Source organism: Phocoena phocoena, chromosome 12 (genome assembly GCF_963924675.1).
Source record: "Phocoena phocoena chromosome 12, mPhoPho1.1, whole genome shotgun sequence".
Lineage (NCBI taxonomy): Eukaryota > Metazoa > Chordata > Mammalia > Artiodactyla > Phocoenidae > Phocoena > Phocoena phocoena.
The window spans coordinates 89,638,920-89,655,402 of NC_089230.1; the positions used below are offsets into that span (position 1 = coordinate 89,638,920).

General features: G+C 36.5%; 1 protein-coding gene across 1 annotated transcript in view; it reads left to right on the forward strand.

Moving 5' to 3' along the window:
• The window catches only part of EYS (eyes shut homolog), a 1,660,061-nt gene that overhangs the window by 1,377,775 nt on the left and 265,803 nt on the right, over window positions 1-16,483 (forward strand).

Below are 16,483 nucleotides of genomic sequence, written 5' to 3' on the forward strand. Positions count from 1 at the left end.
TAAGGATGTGAAAAAATTGAAACCCTAGTACATTGCTGGTGAGAACATAAAATGGTTCAGTCACTGTGGAAAACAATTTGATGATTCCTTAACAAGTTAAGCATCACAGCAATATCTTTTTGGATCCGTTTCCTAGAGTAATGGAAATAAAGCCAAAAATAAACAAATGGGACTTAATTAAACTCAGAAGCGTTTGCACAGCATGGAAAACCATAGACAAAACAAAAAGACAATGCACAGAATGGGAGAAAATTTTGCAAACGATGTGACTGACAAGTCTCCAAAAATTTACAAACAGCCCATGTGGCCCAGTATCAAAAAAGCAATCCAATCAAAAAATGGGCAGAAGACCTAAATAGACATTTCTCCAAAGAAGACATACAAATGGCCAAGAGGCACATGAAAAGATGCTCAACACCACTAATTATTAGAGAAATTCAAATCAAAACTACAATGAGGTATCACCTCATACCTCATCAAAAAAGTCTACAAACGGTAAATGCTGGAGTGGGTGTGGAGAAAAGGGAACCCTCTTCCACTGTTGGTGGGAATGTAAATTGGTACAGCCACTGTAAAGAATAGTATGGAGATTCCCTAAGAAACAAAAAATAGAGCTACCATATGATCCTGTAATCCCCCTCCTGGACATATATCCCAAGAAAACTATAATGTGAAAGGATACATGAACCCCAATGTTCATTGCAACGTTGTTTACAACAGCCAAGACATGGAAGCCACCTAAGTCTCCACTGACAGAGGAATGGATAAAGAAGACTTGGTACATGTATACAATGGACTATTAGCCATTAAAAGGAATGAAATAATGTCTTTTGCAGCAACATGGATGGACCTGGAGATTATCATGCTGGGTGAAGTAAGTCAGACAGAGAAAGACAATATCATATGATATTGCTCATATGTTGAATCTAAAAAATATACAAATGAACTTATTTACAAAACAGAAGTAGATCCATAGACATAGAAAAGAAACTTATGGTTACTAAAGGGTAAAGAGGTAGGGGAGGGATAAATTAGGAGTTTGGGATTAATATATACCCACTACTATATATAAAATGGATAACCAACAAGGACCTACTGTACAGCACAGGGAACTATACTCAATATTTTGTAATAACCTATAAGGGAAAATAATCTGAAAAAGAATGTGTGTGTGTGTGTGTGTGCGCATGCGTGTGTGCGTATGTATAACTGAATCACTGTGCTGTACACCTGAAACTAACATGGAATTCTAAGTCAACTATACTTCAATTTTAAAAAGACTCATGTGAAAAAAAAAGTTAAGCTTAGAACTACTAAATGATTCAGCAATTCTTCTCCTAGTTATGTAATCAAAAGAATTGAAATTGGGGACTCAAACAGATTCTTACGCGGGCCTCTCACTGTTGTGGCCTCTTTCGTCATGGAGCATAGGCTCCAGACGTGTAGGCTCAGCGGCCATGGCTCACAGGCCCAGCTGCTCCGCACCATGTGGTATCTTCCTGGACCGGGGCACGAACCTGTGTCCCCTGCATCGGCAGGCGGACTCTCAACCACTGCGCCACCAAGGAAGCCCCTGAAACAGATTCTTATATTCCAGTATTCATAGCAGCACAGTTCACAGTAGCCAAAAGCTGGGAACAGTAAATGTGTCCATCAACAGATATATGGATGAACAAATGTGGTGTATACATGCAATGGAATATTACTCAGCCTTATGAAGGATCCTTGCTGCAATGTGGATGAACCTTGAAAATTTTCTACTAGAGTGAAATAAGCCAGACACAAAAGAACATGTACTACATGATTCCCCCTACATGAAATATCCAGAATAGGGAAATTCAGAGAGACAGAAAGCAGATTCAAATTTATCAGGGGCTGAGAGAGGGCAGAATGGGGAATTACTGCTTAATGATACAGAGTTTCCGTTTGGAGTGATGAATAACTTTGGAAGTAGATAGTGGTGATGGTTGCACAACGTTGTGAATACACTTAACACCACTAAATTCTACACTTAAAATAGTTAAAATGGTAAATTTCATGGTATATATGTTTTACCACAATTAAAAACAGTTTTAAAAATCTCTGGCAGGGCTTCCCTGGTGGCGCAGTTGTTGAGAGTCTGCCTGCCGATGCAGGGTACACGGGTTCGTGCCCCTGTCCGGGAAGATAGCACATGGCGCGGAGCGGCTGGCCCCGTGAGCCATGGCCGATGAGCTTGCGCATCCGAAGCCTGTGCTCTGTAACGGGAGAGGCCACAACAGTGAGAGGCCCACATACTGAAAAAAAAAAAAAAAAAAAAAAAAAATATATATATATATATATATATATATATATATATATATATATATATATATCTGGCAGGCAGATTCTGCATACCTGAGTGCTAAGAAAATGATAGGCCCAAAATATTGTATGGTGTGCCCACCTTTTATTTATTCCCAGAAAATTTTTGATAAGAAGATATAAGCAGTGAAAACAAATTTGAAAAATTGCAAAATCACTCAAAAACTTTTTATACGTTTTTAGCTAGTGGGGATGGAAACAAGTACAATTTCAATGGTGGGTAATTTGGAAAATATCCAATAAAAATTACAAACACACTAACTTTTTTATTTGGCAATTGTATCTGATGGGTCTTATTATACAGATAAACAGATATCCATCACATCACTGTTTATAACAGAAAAAAATGGAAATAACATAAATATCCATGGAGAGAGAAGTGGCTAAATAAAGCACAAAATATCCATACAGTGAAGTACTCTGCCACTGTAAAAAGAAATGAGGAAACTCTTTGTGTCATGATAGAAAACAAACTATTCCAAGATGGATTAAGTAACAAAAGCACAATGCAAACAATGTGTATACCATGTGTGCACATACAATCTCTTATAGATGCAAAGAGGACCCCTGGATAAGTAAAGAAGAAATTGGTAACACTGGTTCCACCAGGAAGGAACTTGGGTGGACCAGTGATGGGGTGGAAGGAAGACTCTGGACTACAGACAGTCCCCGACATAAAATTCAACACTAGGATGGTGTGAAAGTGATACGAATTCAGTAGAAACTGTACTTCACATTTAGAATTTTGATCTTTCCCTGTCTAGTGATATGCAGGATACTCTTTGGGCTCAAGCCACAGCTCCCAGTCAGCCTTGTGGTCCTCAGGGTGTACAACCAATACACTTATAACCCAGACAACCTTTCTGTTTTTCACTTTCAGTACAGTATTCAGTAAACTATATGAGATATTCAACACTTTATTATAAAATAGGCTTATGTTAGATGGTTTTGCCTAACTGTAGGCTCATGTGTTCTGAGTACTTTTAACGTAGACTAGGCTAAGCTATGGAAGTTCAGTAGGCTATGTGTATTGAACGCATTTTTTGACTTAATATTTTCAATTTATGAGGGTTTTATTGGGACATAAACCACATCATAAGTAGAGGAAGATCCATATACAGAACAAAACATGTTTCTTTGTCCCTCATTTTTATTACAACTCCAGCCATTTATTTAGTGGAGCATTCACTCTGCTTTTACTTTAAATCAGTTTTTCAGGATGAGCAGTGTTGATAATTTGTGGCTGGATCCTTTGTTGTCCCGTGCATTATAGGATGTTAAGCAGCATTCTTGACTTCTACCTACTAAACATCAGTATTATCCTCCTCCCCATGCCGTGAAAAAGATGTCTCCAGAGATTGCCAAAAGTTTCCCAGGGATAGATAGGTTGATGGGGCAAAAACCCCCACTTGAGACCATTGCCTTGAGATAATCCATGTATAGTGTTGAATCCAGTACCTGGCTTAAGAAAATCTTCAAAGAAGGAAGAAAAGAAAAATGAGTGAATTTTGTACAAAAGGTCGCAGAGGAGTTAAACAAAAAATGGTCTTGTGACATAATGAGCTCTCCTTCAATGGAATATTCATAGCTTGAAGTTCATTCTTTACAAAACCTTTAAAAAGGGTCTTCATTTGAGTGGAAGACTGGACTGTGCATCTCAAGTCCTTCCCACCAGTAAGATTCCTTGGTTCTGAGTATGGTTCACTCTGTTCCATGTTGACATTTACAGATATAGGACTGTAAATTGACTGTGAGAAATTCTTCTTTGTAAAGTTTATCAAATTCTTTTATTCGACTGGTAAAAAAGTGCATGGAACTGCATTCTATTATGATGTTTTGCAAAGGATCATAAAAAGAGAAGGGGGAGGGAGTACTTTTTTGTCCTAAGGGCCAGAAAGGAAAATAAATTGACCCCTATAACCCTCTACTAAATTGTTGATTAGGAATTAAACATTTAATCATTTATGTATTTTAGTATTCCTTTGTTTTTTTTCTGGTCACACTGTGCAGCTTGTGAGATCTTATTTCCCCAATGAGGGATTGAACCAGGGCCCCAGTAGTGAAAATACTGAGTTCTAACCACTGGACCACCAGGGAATTCACTTAATATTCCTATTATATCTACTGCTTTTTTCTCTTTGAAAACTAATGGCCATCATAAAAAATCTACAAACAATAAATGCTGGAGACGGTGTGGAGAAAATGGAACGCTCTTGCACTGCTGGTGGGAATGTAAATTGATACAGCCACTATGGAGAACAGTATGGAGGTTCCTTAAAAAGCTAAAAATAGAACTACCATACGACCCAGCAGTCCCACTACTGAGCATATACCCTGAGAAAACCATAATTCAAAAAGAGTCATGTGGTCTTCCCTGGTGGTGCAGTGGTTGAGAGTCCACCTGCTGATGCAGGGGACACAGGTTCGTGTCCCGTTCCTGGAGGATCCCACATGTCACGGAGCAGCTGGGCCCGTGAGCCATGGCTGCTGAGCCTGCACGTCTGGAGCCTGTGCTCCTCAGCGGGAGGGGCCACAGCAGTGAGAGGCCTGCGTACCACAAAAAAAAAAAAAAAAAAAGGAGTCAGGTACCAAAATGTTCATTGCAGCTCTATTTATAATAGCCAGGACATGGAAGCAACCTAAGTGTCCATCAACAGATGAATGGATAAAGAAGATGTGGCACATATATACAATGGAATATTACTCAGCCATAAAAAGAAATGAAATTGAGTTATTTGTAGTGAGGTGGATGGACCCAGAGGCTGTCATACAGAGTGAAGTAAGTCAGAAAGAGAAAAACAAAGAGTGTGTGCTAACAGATATATATGGAATCAAAGAAAGAACAAAAAGGTTCTGAAGAACCTAGAGGCAGGACAGGAATAAAGATGCAGACATAGAGAATGGACTTGAGGACACAGGGAGGGGGAAGGGTAAGCTGTGACAAAGTGGGAGAGTGGCATGGACATATATACATTACCAAACATAAAATGGATAGTTAGTGGAAAGCAGCCACATAGCACAGGGAGATCAGCTCAGTGGCTTCTGACCACCTAGAGGGGTGGGATAGGGAGGATGGGAGGGAGGGAGACACAAGAGGGAAGAGATATGGGAACATATGTATATGTATAACTGATTCACCTTGTTATAAAGCAGAAACTAACACACAATTGTAACGCAATTATACTGCAATAAAGATGTTTAAAAAATTAAAAAGTTAAAAAAAATTTTTTTAATGAAAAAAAATTTTAAAAAGAGGGAGGAGATATGGGCATATATACATATACATATAGCTGATTCACTTTGTTATACAGCAGAAACTAACACAGCAATGTAAAGCAATTTTACTCCAATAAAGATGTTAAAAAAGAAAAGAAGAAGAAGAAAAAAGAGATTCTAGGCTCTGGATCTTGTGTAGACAAAATTAAAAACATTTCTCAATTCAGAAAATGCTTTTGGGTAGAAAGAATAATTAACGAGACTTTAGCAAGGCTTCCTCACTGTGAACACCTCTTTGTTCTTCCCTCTACATTTCACAGGGACCTTTTTATACTTCAAAATAGAAAATATAAACAGACTAATCATAATCACTGAAATTGAAACTCTAGTTAAAAATCTTCCAACAAACAAAAGCGCAGGACAAGATGCCTTCACCAGTGAATTATATGAAAGATTTAGAGAAGAGCTAACATCCATCCTTCTCAAACTCCTCCAAAATATAGCAGAGGGAGGAACACTCCCAAACTCATTCTACGAGGCCACCATCACCCTGATACCTAAACCAGATGTCATGAAAAAAGAAAACTACAGGGCAATATCACTGATGAACATAGATGCAGAAATTCTCAACAAAATATAGTAAACAGAATCCAACAGCCTATTAACAGGATCATACACCATGATGAAGTGGGGTTTGTCCCAAGAATGCAAGGATTCTTCAATATATGCAAATCAATCAATGTGATATACCATATTAACAAATTGAAGGATAAAAACCATATGATAATCTCAATAGATGCAGAAAAAGCTTTTGACAAAATTCAACACCAATTTATGATAAAAAAAAAAACCCTCCAGAAAGTAGGCATAGAGGGAACTTACCTCAACATTACAAAGGCCATATATGACAAAGCCACAGCCAACATCATTCTTAATGGTGAAAAACTGAAAACATTTCTACTAAGATCAGGAACAAGACAAGGTTTCCCACTTTCACCACCATTATTCAATATAGTTTTGGAAGTTTTAGCCACAGCAATCAGAGATGGAAAAGAAAAAAAAAAAGAATCCAAATTGGAAAGGAAGAAGTAAAACTGTCACTGTTTGCAGATGACATAATGCTATACATAGAGAATCCTAAAGATGCTACCAGAAAATACTAGAGCTAATCAATGAATCTGGTAAACTAGCAGGACATGAAATTAATACACAGAAATTTCTTGCATTCCTATACACTAATGATGAAAAATCTGAAAGAGAAATTAAGGAAACACTCCCATTAACCATTGCAACAAAAAGAATAAAATACCTAGGAGCAAACCTACCTATGGAGACAAAAGACCTGTATGCAGAAAACTATAAGACACTGATGAAAGAAATTAAGGATGATACAAACAGATGGAGAGATATACCATGTTCATGTACTGGAAGAATCAACATTGTGAAAAGGACGATACTATCGAAAGCAATCTACAGATTCAATGCAATCCCTATCAAACAGCCAATGACATTTTTCACAGAACTAGAACAAAATAATTTCACAATCTGTATGGAAACACAAAAGACCCCGAATAGCCAGAGCAATCTGGAGAAAGAAAAACGGAGCTGGAGGAATCATACTCCCTGGCTTCAAAATATACTACAAAGCTACAGTAATCAAGAGAGTATGGTACTGGCACAAAAACAGAAATATAGATCAATGGAACAGGATAGAAACCTCAGAGATAAACCCACACACATATGGTCATTTTATCTTTGATAAAGGAGACAAGAATATACAATGGAGAAAAGACAGCCTCTTCAGTGATTGGTGCTGGGAAAACTAGATAGCTACATGTAAAAGAATGACGTTAGAACACTCCCTAATGCCATACACAAAAATAAGTTCAAAATTCATTAAAGTCCTAAATCTAAGGCGAGACACTATAAAACTCTTAGAGAAATATATAGGCAGAACACTCTATGATATAAATCACAGCAAGACCCTTTTTGACCCATCTCCTAGAGAAATGGAAGTAAAAACAAAAATAAACAAATGGGACTTAATGAAACTTAAAATCTTTTGCACAGCAAAGGAAACCATAAACAAGTCGAAAAGACAACCCTCAGAATGGGAGAAAATATTTGCAAACGAAGCAACTGACAAGGGATTAATCTCCAAAATATACAAGCAGCACATGCAGTTCAATAAAAAACAAACAACCCAATTCAAAAATGAGCAGAAGACCTAGATAGACATTTCTTCATTTCTTGTATATCAAAGAAGATATACAGATTGCCAACAAACACATGAAATGATGCTCAACATTATTAATCATTAGAGAAATGCAAATCAAACCTATGAGGTATCACCTCACACTGGTCAGAAAGGCCATCATCAAAAAGTCTACAAACAATAAATGTTGGACAGAGTGTGGAGATAAGGAGACCCTCTTGCGCTGTTGGTGGGAATGTAAATTGATACAACCACTATGGAGAACAGTATGGAGGTTCCTTAAAAAACTAAAATAGAACTACCATACAACCCAGCAATCCCACTATTGGACATATATCCTGAGAAAACCATAATTCAAAAAGAATCATGTACCACCATGTTCATTGCAGCACTATTTACAATAGCCAGGACATGGAAGCAACCTATGTGTCCACCAACAGATAGATGAATAGATAAAGAAGATGTGGCACATATATACAATGGAATATGACTCAACCAATAAAAGGAACGAAATTGATTATTTGTAGTGAGGTGGATGGACCTAGAGTCTGTCATACAGAGTGAAGTACGTCAGAAAACTAATTCCTATATATGGAATCTAAAACAAAACAAAAAAAAATGGTTCTGAGGAACCTAGGGGCAGGACAGGAATAAAGCACAGATGTAGAGAATGGACTTGAGGACATGGGAAGGGGGAAGGGTAAGCTGGGATGAAGTCAGAGAGTGGCATGGACTTATATACACTACTAAATGTAAAATAGATAGCTAGTGGGAAGTAGCCGCATAGCACAGGGAGATCAGCTCGGTGCTTTGTGACCAACTAGAGGGATGGGATAGGGAGTGTGGGCGGGAGACACAAGAGGGAAGATATATGGGGATATATGTAAATGTATAGCTGATTCACTTTGTTATACAGCAGAAACTAACACACCATTGTTAAGCAATTATACTCCAATAAAGATGTTAAAAATTATATACATCAAATAGTTGATGTAATATTGGTTAAATAGTGAGCATAATCCCCTTTGCACTTTACAGAGGTCTGTTAGAATGTTTTTATTACCCTTTTTGAATTGCAATAAATGCAGATACTAGAGTTAGATGTCTCCAACAGATTTATGTTGATTATATCAATGTTTCCTGTCAAATTAGACTACACTATGAAAATGCTAAGAAGGAAATACTCTATTGCTTTCTGATCTGTCTCTTTTTAGCCACTTCACAGCTGAGATATTTGTTAAATCAAATCACATAGATTACCTGTACATCTTAATAAAATGTCCACTGATAATGCACCATATATACATTCTAATCTCATTCATGCCTGAATTCCATTTTAACCGTTGAACACTGCTAATAGTCAAAATCTTGCCCCTTGTTTTTAGTATTGTTTCACTAAAAAAAAAAAAACACTTTTCTGCTCTTCATTTGCTTATTGTGGCTGCTTTGACAAAATGCCACAAACTTGGTAGCTTGAAACAACAGAAACTTGTTCTCTCGCAGTCTGGAGTCCAGAAGTCTGAAAGCAAGGTGGCAGTCGAATGACCCTCCCTCTGGGGCTTGAGGAAAATGCATTCCTTGCCTCTTGTAACTTTGGGTCACTGCCAGCCCTCTTTGATGTTTCCTGATTTCACTCCAATCTCCGCCTCCATCTTCAAAGTCTACCCCTGTCACTCAGGAACTGTGTAAAATTGAATAAATTACTTCACCCCTCAGTTACTCAATTTCCTCAACTTTAAATGGGAAAAATGTTTCTACTTAACTCATGGGGTGATGTTACTTAATATTTTAAAGTACTTGGAATAATGCTTGGTTCATAATAAATGTGATGTAAATGTTTATTACAGCAAATAATTCCATTATGTTTCAATGTAAGAAGGCATTGCTCATAATAACAATGGACACCCCATGAAGGTTTCTACCCTTTGCAATGATGTATTCCAGTCTGTCCCGATTTAGTAAGTGTTCTTACAATAGATAGGAGATAGGACAAAGCAGCATGAAGGCACCAGGTGTTGGACTGGGGCCCAAAAAGTTGAGAAAATAAAGCTAAAGATGAGAAAATGATATTTCACCTTTTTGTTTGTTTCTATAAGCAACAAATCTAGGCATTCTTTGAACTCTGTACTTTCATTTTTGCCTCATGAGCCTGGCACTCAAGATGTCCCAGCTTGTGTTCTGTGAGTAAGATCTCCCTGGCATTACCTGCTAACTTAGTTTGAGTGACCCTTGAAGATGTAGCACAAATCTGTCAGCTCCCCTTAACACTAATCTACACTGCTGATCTGGTGCCTTGGTCCTGATTCCTCTGGTCTCAGTGAAAATTGACCTCTCAGGGAACGGCAGTATCTTTGCTCTCTACCCTCTGTGATAACATTCAGAAAGAACTGCTTTACCCACCTCCACCTCCCCACTGCCTAACAGCTTACATAATAGACTTTCATTCATTCGTCTATTGAATGAACAGATCCATTTGATGTTGTATTTAAGACAATTTGCCTGAACACTAATTTCTTTTATGCTTTATTTTCCTAGGCAACTTTTTCTTCTATTCCTCAATATTTTACCTCATATTAAAAGCTGCCTTAAATCACTTTTGGATTAAGATTACATAATAAAATTAACATAGATCATAGGCTTTAAAATTTATTAAATTTCTTTGTCATCTTGGACCTCTGAGATTTGCAATAATTTAGTTTTCTTTTTGAATCCAGTAATACAAAACTTTCAAACCATCTGTAACTATCAGTGATTTTTCTCTCCATGTGAGATGATGTGAATTTTGGTTCTACTTGTAGAATTTCATTTATCATCTTCTGGAAAATTTCCAAAGGGTTTAGTGTAATTGTTTTTCTTGTCAGAAACAATTCCAGAAATGTGTTGTCTCTATTGTAAGGGTGAAAAAATACATCTTTTTCATCATCCTGATCACTTATCTTAGTAAATACCCCTAATATTTAAATTAGAAGTGCTCTTATGGAAGCTATTAATAAGACATAGACTCAACATAAAGGAAGGACTAGTCATTGTTCTTTTAACCATTAAGCCTAGATTACAGACATTCATCAATTCCATCTATTTTTATACTGGTTGAATTTCTAAAATTTTTCTTGTCTGGTTGTCTCCAAATTGAACGTTTGCTTGGGGTAAGAAATTGACTTGACTTTTCTTCCCTTCCCATCAGAAATTTTAAAGATGGGAAGCCACGTGTGGCAAGGGAGTATAAGAAGGACAATTAGAGTGGGAAGTGGCATACATAACGTCTTAGAAATCATAAAGAAAAAATTATATATAAGAATGAAAAATAGATGTACTTGTCCAGAAAAAACGAAATAAGCTAAGACAAGGGACACTTATAAGGTATGCTAGCTGGCAAAGAAATATGAAAAGAAAATATTATTGATCTGAGTCTCAGCTCACTGGGATCACACTACAGCCTTTTTACATTTAGAGTGATGAGAATGTTTACAACTTTGGCTCAGAAAGTGTTTCTGAAATTTAAATTCTGGCCATCTCTATTAATCTACTCTCACTTCATAATTTTTAATAAAAGCTGAAATTGTTAATGAATTAATTGGATTAAACATAATATACTATAAATATTTTAATATTAAAATATTTTCTTTTTAAAAAAATCTCAGTTAAAATGCACTGCCAGAAAAATCACATGGTATTAATAATACTAACCATATGGAAACTGGAGTATTTAGAATATAGGAAAACTACACACTTGTTAACATAAGAAAAATATCACTCACTGTACCACTTCTAAAAACATGGGACACATGTGGCCTTTTCCTGAGGAAAAGTGTCTTTAGCTTCACTCATAATCTAATGGAAGTGAATCTCCACATGCCCATATCATCAGAATTGCTATTTGTTCAAACTTGGTAAAATAATCTATTTTTCAACAAATTGAATTTCTTCATATGCTATTTTAACTTGGGAAACTTTAGTCTCTCAAAATAAAATGTGTATGAGAGTTCAGATGTTGCAGAGAAAAGAATCAGAAATCAATATATTTTACTCCTGAGTTTTGACTGATTTCTCAGTGGATTGAATACAAATATACCACCAAAATTGCTTAAAATAAATGAATTAAGACAATAGTAAGTATTAGAAATGAGGGTAAAATTAAATACTACCTGGTATTTGTAAACTGAATAAGTTTATGTTTTAAGTAATATTCTTGGAACCTACGTTCATCATCAGAGTAAATTGATCCAACATAGATCTATAAACTAATAGATTATGAATAAAGCAGATTTTCTTCTGAAATTCCAAATGAAATGCCAACAGTGAAGCTGAGCTTTGCAACTTTCAAAATGCCCTTGTTCCAAGTGAATGCTTACACCCTAATAAGAAATATTCAAGAAACTCAGTGGTGTGCTCGTAAGTGTTTAACAATCAGCTCTCAGAGGAAAAAGGGTGGGACAGTGTGTTGATATGATCTGTAGCTTTTGTCAATTCCCCGGCAAAAATACTCTCACCATAACCAATTGCAAGTTACCAACATGAATTCACTGATATGGAGCTGGGAAGACATGCAAACATCAGCTCTCATGAGCCATTGAAAGCCTGCTCCAGCATACAGTGAAGGTTCTTACTATTACATTCAGATAGGTTAAAGAGAGATGTCAGGTTAAAAAATAGTAACATTTCTGGATGCGAATTTCAACTTGTGCTGTTGTAATGGTCATTGTGTGAATGTTCATATTAGGTAAAGAACGTAAGGGAAGTTTGGCCATCTTCCCTTTCAGAGGAACTACCAGGAAACCATGAAATCTGTAGAATATGCTGTGGGTTCTATTGTACATGACTTCGGTAGTGTAGTTAGAAGTACAGTCACAGCTCTTGGGGTATCCCTGATATCACATGACAGTTGGCTGGACAGTCCCTTGATGACTGCTCTGGTTAATCAAGGGTGTAAATGAGGCTCCTGCTTCAGTGGTCCTCAGGCATCACATATCCTTTTATTATTATCAGTGCTTCACAGGATAATGGCTTGGTTTTCCCTGCAATTTATTAGTAAGTATATTTAGGCTGTCTGTCAGTCAGAGGGAAGGCTAAATAAAACAGTTTAAAAACAATGACCACCTCATGGCAATCATCCAGAGACAGGAAGTCCTCATGACAATCACGCAGTGTTCCTTGCACAAGCTCTTTGTATGGCCAGCCTGGCCATGTGCTTGATGCTCTAAACAAAAAGGGATGCTTCAGGATGCTTTGGTGTTTTTCCATTGCTTTTATTTGGCGAAGGGCATTACACTTCAGCTTTTGTGTCTGATCTCTTTTACAGTTTTCACATATAGGTTTGCTGAGTCTCACTCAGCATGTATGTGAGTGAAATGTATGGCTGTGTTGACAGGGCTGTACGGAACCATCATACTCTTCAACAGCATCTTCTTAAATTTGCTCACACAGCCATGACAGTAGCACCAGACACAGGAACCAGTAAGGAAGGCTGTATATTTCTGGACAGTTTCTTCTATATTACCTGATGTGTCATCTTTTGAATATATTTCCCATGTTTTCCTGTAGCAAACAGGGAGCTAAAACAATCACACTATCAATTAGATCCTATCATTTTGGGAACAGATATCTTTCGGTGCCCCTGTCCCTGCCATGTACATTTACTGCCATCTGCTGTTATGAGTCTTCCAACTCAGCTATTCTTCAGAGCTAACTGTCCCAACTCAACTAAAAATTTGGACACAACAATCGAAGTTAACTTCTCCCAGTTCTGAGTCTAGCCTGAGAAGATATTTTAATGAAAGTTCCAAGCTGGCACTCAGTGTGTACACTATCCATTCTCTTCAGAGCAATAATCACAGTTGCTAAATATTAAGGCTGGTATTGTATAGACATGCTTTGCAATGAACTATAGCAGCAATAATTTTTGCACATGATCAAGGGTTTATTGCAGCACTTCTTTTCCTCTTCTTCTCTTAAGTGTTAGTATCAACAAATGACAAGGGATAGAAAAGTCAACATAAAGGTTTTAGAATGAGAACTTAAGGACACAGATTTGTAATTCTTTGGATGCAACATTTTTGGATGTGATTCTAAAAAGCTTTTGTTGAGCATTGTCAAATTTGTAAGCTTCATATAGATGGGCATCATATTTATAATGAATGCCCTTCTATATGTGCTACCATAGATGTGAAATTCTTGACCTTAATATCATCTTTGAAAATGTTAAATTGAGGATTCTGTTAACTTACATGTTATAAATTGGCATGTTGTATTATTGCAAGAGATTTGATATTTCAGCACAGTGCAAAGATCTTTCAAATGCATATGTCTTTTTTTTTAATAATTCCATTTTGTTTTAAAGCACATTTTAAATGTAGTTTTCTCATTAAGTAAAAGTTTTCTAATTGAAAAAATACTCAAAATATAGTCAAAATAGTAAAAAACATGGGCAAATGTTATTAAGTTTGAGATTCATTTAACTGCTATCTATACTGCAAGTTATCCACATAGAGAACTTGTTATTGCATTATTTTTTAAAGTCTAATTCAGGTAAATAAAGAAATAACTTACTGGCAAAGTTAATTTATGTCCAAAATTTAAAATTGACAAGTTAACATCATTGCTGAGTAATAGCAAAACCTAGCAACAAGAGAAAAGCACATTTATATTTTGCACATATGAAAGCATTCAGTATTGTCATCAATTTTGCAATATTCCTTAGAAACAGTTTGTCCTGTTCAGTTTTGTTATTGCTATTTCATGGCTTCAGAACTCTGTAGCTACTGTAATTATGCATGAGCACTGTTCTGTGAGCCTACAACACAGCACTACAATACCCCTTTAAAGCATTTAATTCCATTATGATTTAATGCCAGTAACTTATAATTTCCCAATTTGAGAACTCAAACATAGGTACCTTGGAGAAGAAAAAATCCATACATCGCATTTGTCTCTGGAGAGAAAACAAACTACTTTACTTATGCACTTATGAAATATGCCACAGGAAAAAAAAAATATGAGACAGATGCACTGAAATGCCTTTAACAGAAAACAAACCAGAGATGGAAAAAGCCAAAGAAATGAATTTATATCCTGCTAAATCATAAAGGTACTTCCAAATGGTTTGTTTAATTTTTCTTCATTCTGCCACTCAAAAATTAAAGCTAACTTTATATTTACATGGTGCTCCTAAGGCAGGGGCTTAGTTTGATCTTTGTCATTGTTTTCTTTTTATAAAAAATAAAGTGGGACTTCTAGTTACAATGACTCTCTACCTTCATACTTTGACACACCACCTTAGTGTCAAACACATAGCATCAATAAAGAAAATTTAAAATAGGCTTTTGAAAATATAAAGTCTAGCTCAAAAACAGGATAAAAATCTTCCCAAATGCGAAATGGACAAAAATGCAAATCAGAAAAACAGTTAATACTGCAGACCTGCCAAGATCTAGATCTAGAAACAGGGCAGCTCAGCTTCTCTGGGACAAAGGGTACAAAAGACTCACTCAAGAAAACATGTGATGCTGCTAGATGGTACAGCCAGTGCACAGGGACCCAGCTCCCTCCATCAATGAGCCTGCATCCAATTAGTCAGGGGACATCCCCCCAACTAGCATGTCCACAGTATTCAGCCCACCACAACAGAAGGGCCCAGGCAGCCCATATAGGGTCATCCCTACAGCTCTATAGAGGAAAGTGTGCTGCTGGGCCCCATAGGAGGCCTCCTACACAAAGCCACTTCTCCAAGATTGATAAATGTAACCAACCTACCTAATGCATAGAAATAAACACAGAGAATTAGGCAAAATAAGGAGAGAGAGACATATGTTTCAAACAAAGAAACAAGACAAAACTTCAGAAAAAGAACTGAACAGTGGAGATTGGCAATCTACCTGATAAAAGTAATGATCATAAAGACACTAACTGAACTCCAGAGAGAATTGGATGAACACAATAAGAATTTCAACAAAGAGTTAGAAAATACAAAAAAATAACCAAGCAGAGCTAAAGAATACAATAACTGATATAAAAAATACACTAGAAGGAATCAGTAATAGATTAGATGATACAGAGGAGTGGATCAGCAAGCTGGAAGACAAATAGTGAAAATCACCCAAGCTGAACAGAAAAAAAGAAGCAAGAACTTTTAAAAGTGAAAATGGTTTAAGAGTTCCCTGAGACAATGTTAAGCATACTAACATTTGCATTAAGTGGTCCCAAAAGGAGAAGAGAGGAAGAAAGGGACAAAGAACATATTTTGAAGAAATAATAAATAGATGGAAACTTCCCTAACCTGGGAAAAAAAATAGACATCCAGGTCCAGAAAGCACAGAGAGCCCCAAAAGAGATGAACCCAAAGAGGTCCACAGTAAGACACAATATAATTAAAATGGAAAAAATTAAAGATAAAAAGAGAACCTTAAAAGCAACAAGAGAAAAACAACTAGCTATGTACAAAGGAACTCCCATAAAACTATCAGGTGACTTTTCAGCAAAAACTTTGCAGACCAGAAGAGAGTGGCACCATATATTCAAAGAGATGGAAAAAAAAAAAAAGAAAAGAAAAAGAAATATACAACCAAGAATATGCTACCTGGCAAGGTCATCATTCAGATTTGAAGGAGAGGGAATTTTACAAGCAAGCAAAAGCTAAAAGAGTTAAGCATCATTAAACCAATATTACAAGAAATGTTAAAAGGAGCTTATCTAAGTGGAAGAAAAAGGCAACAA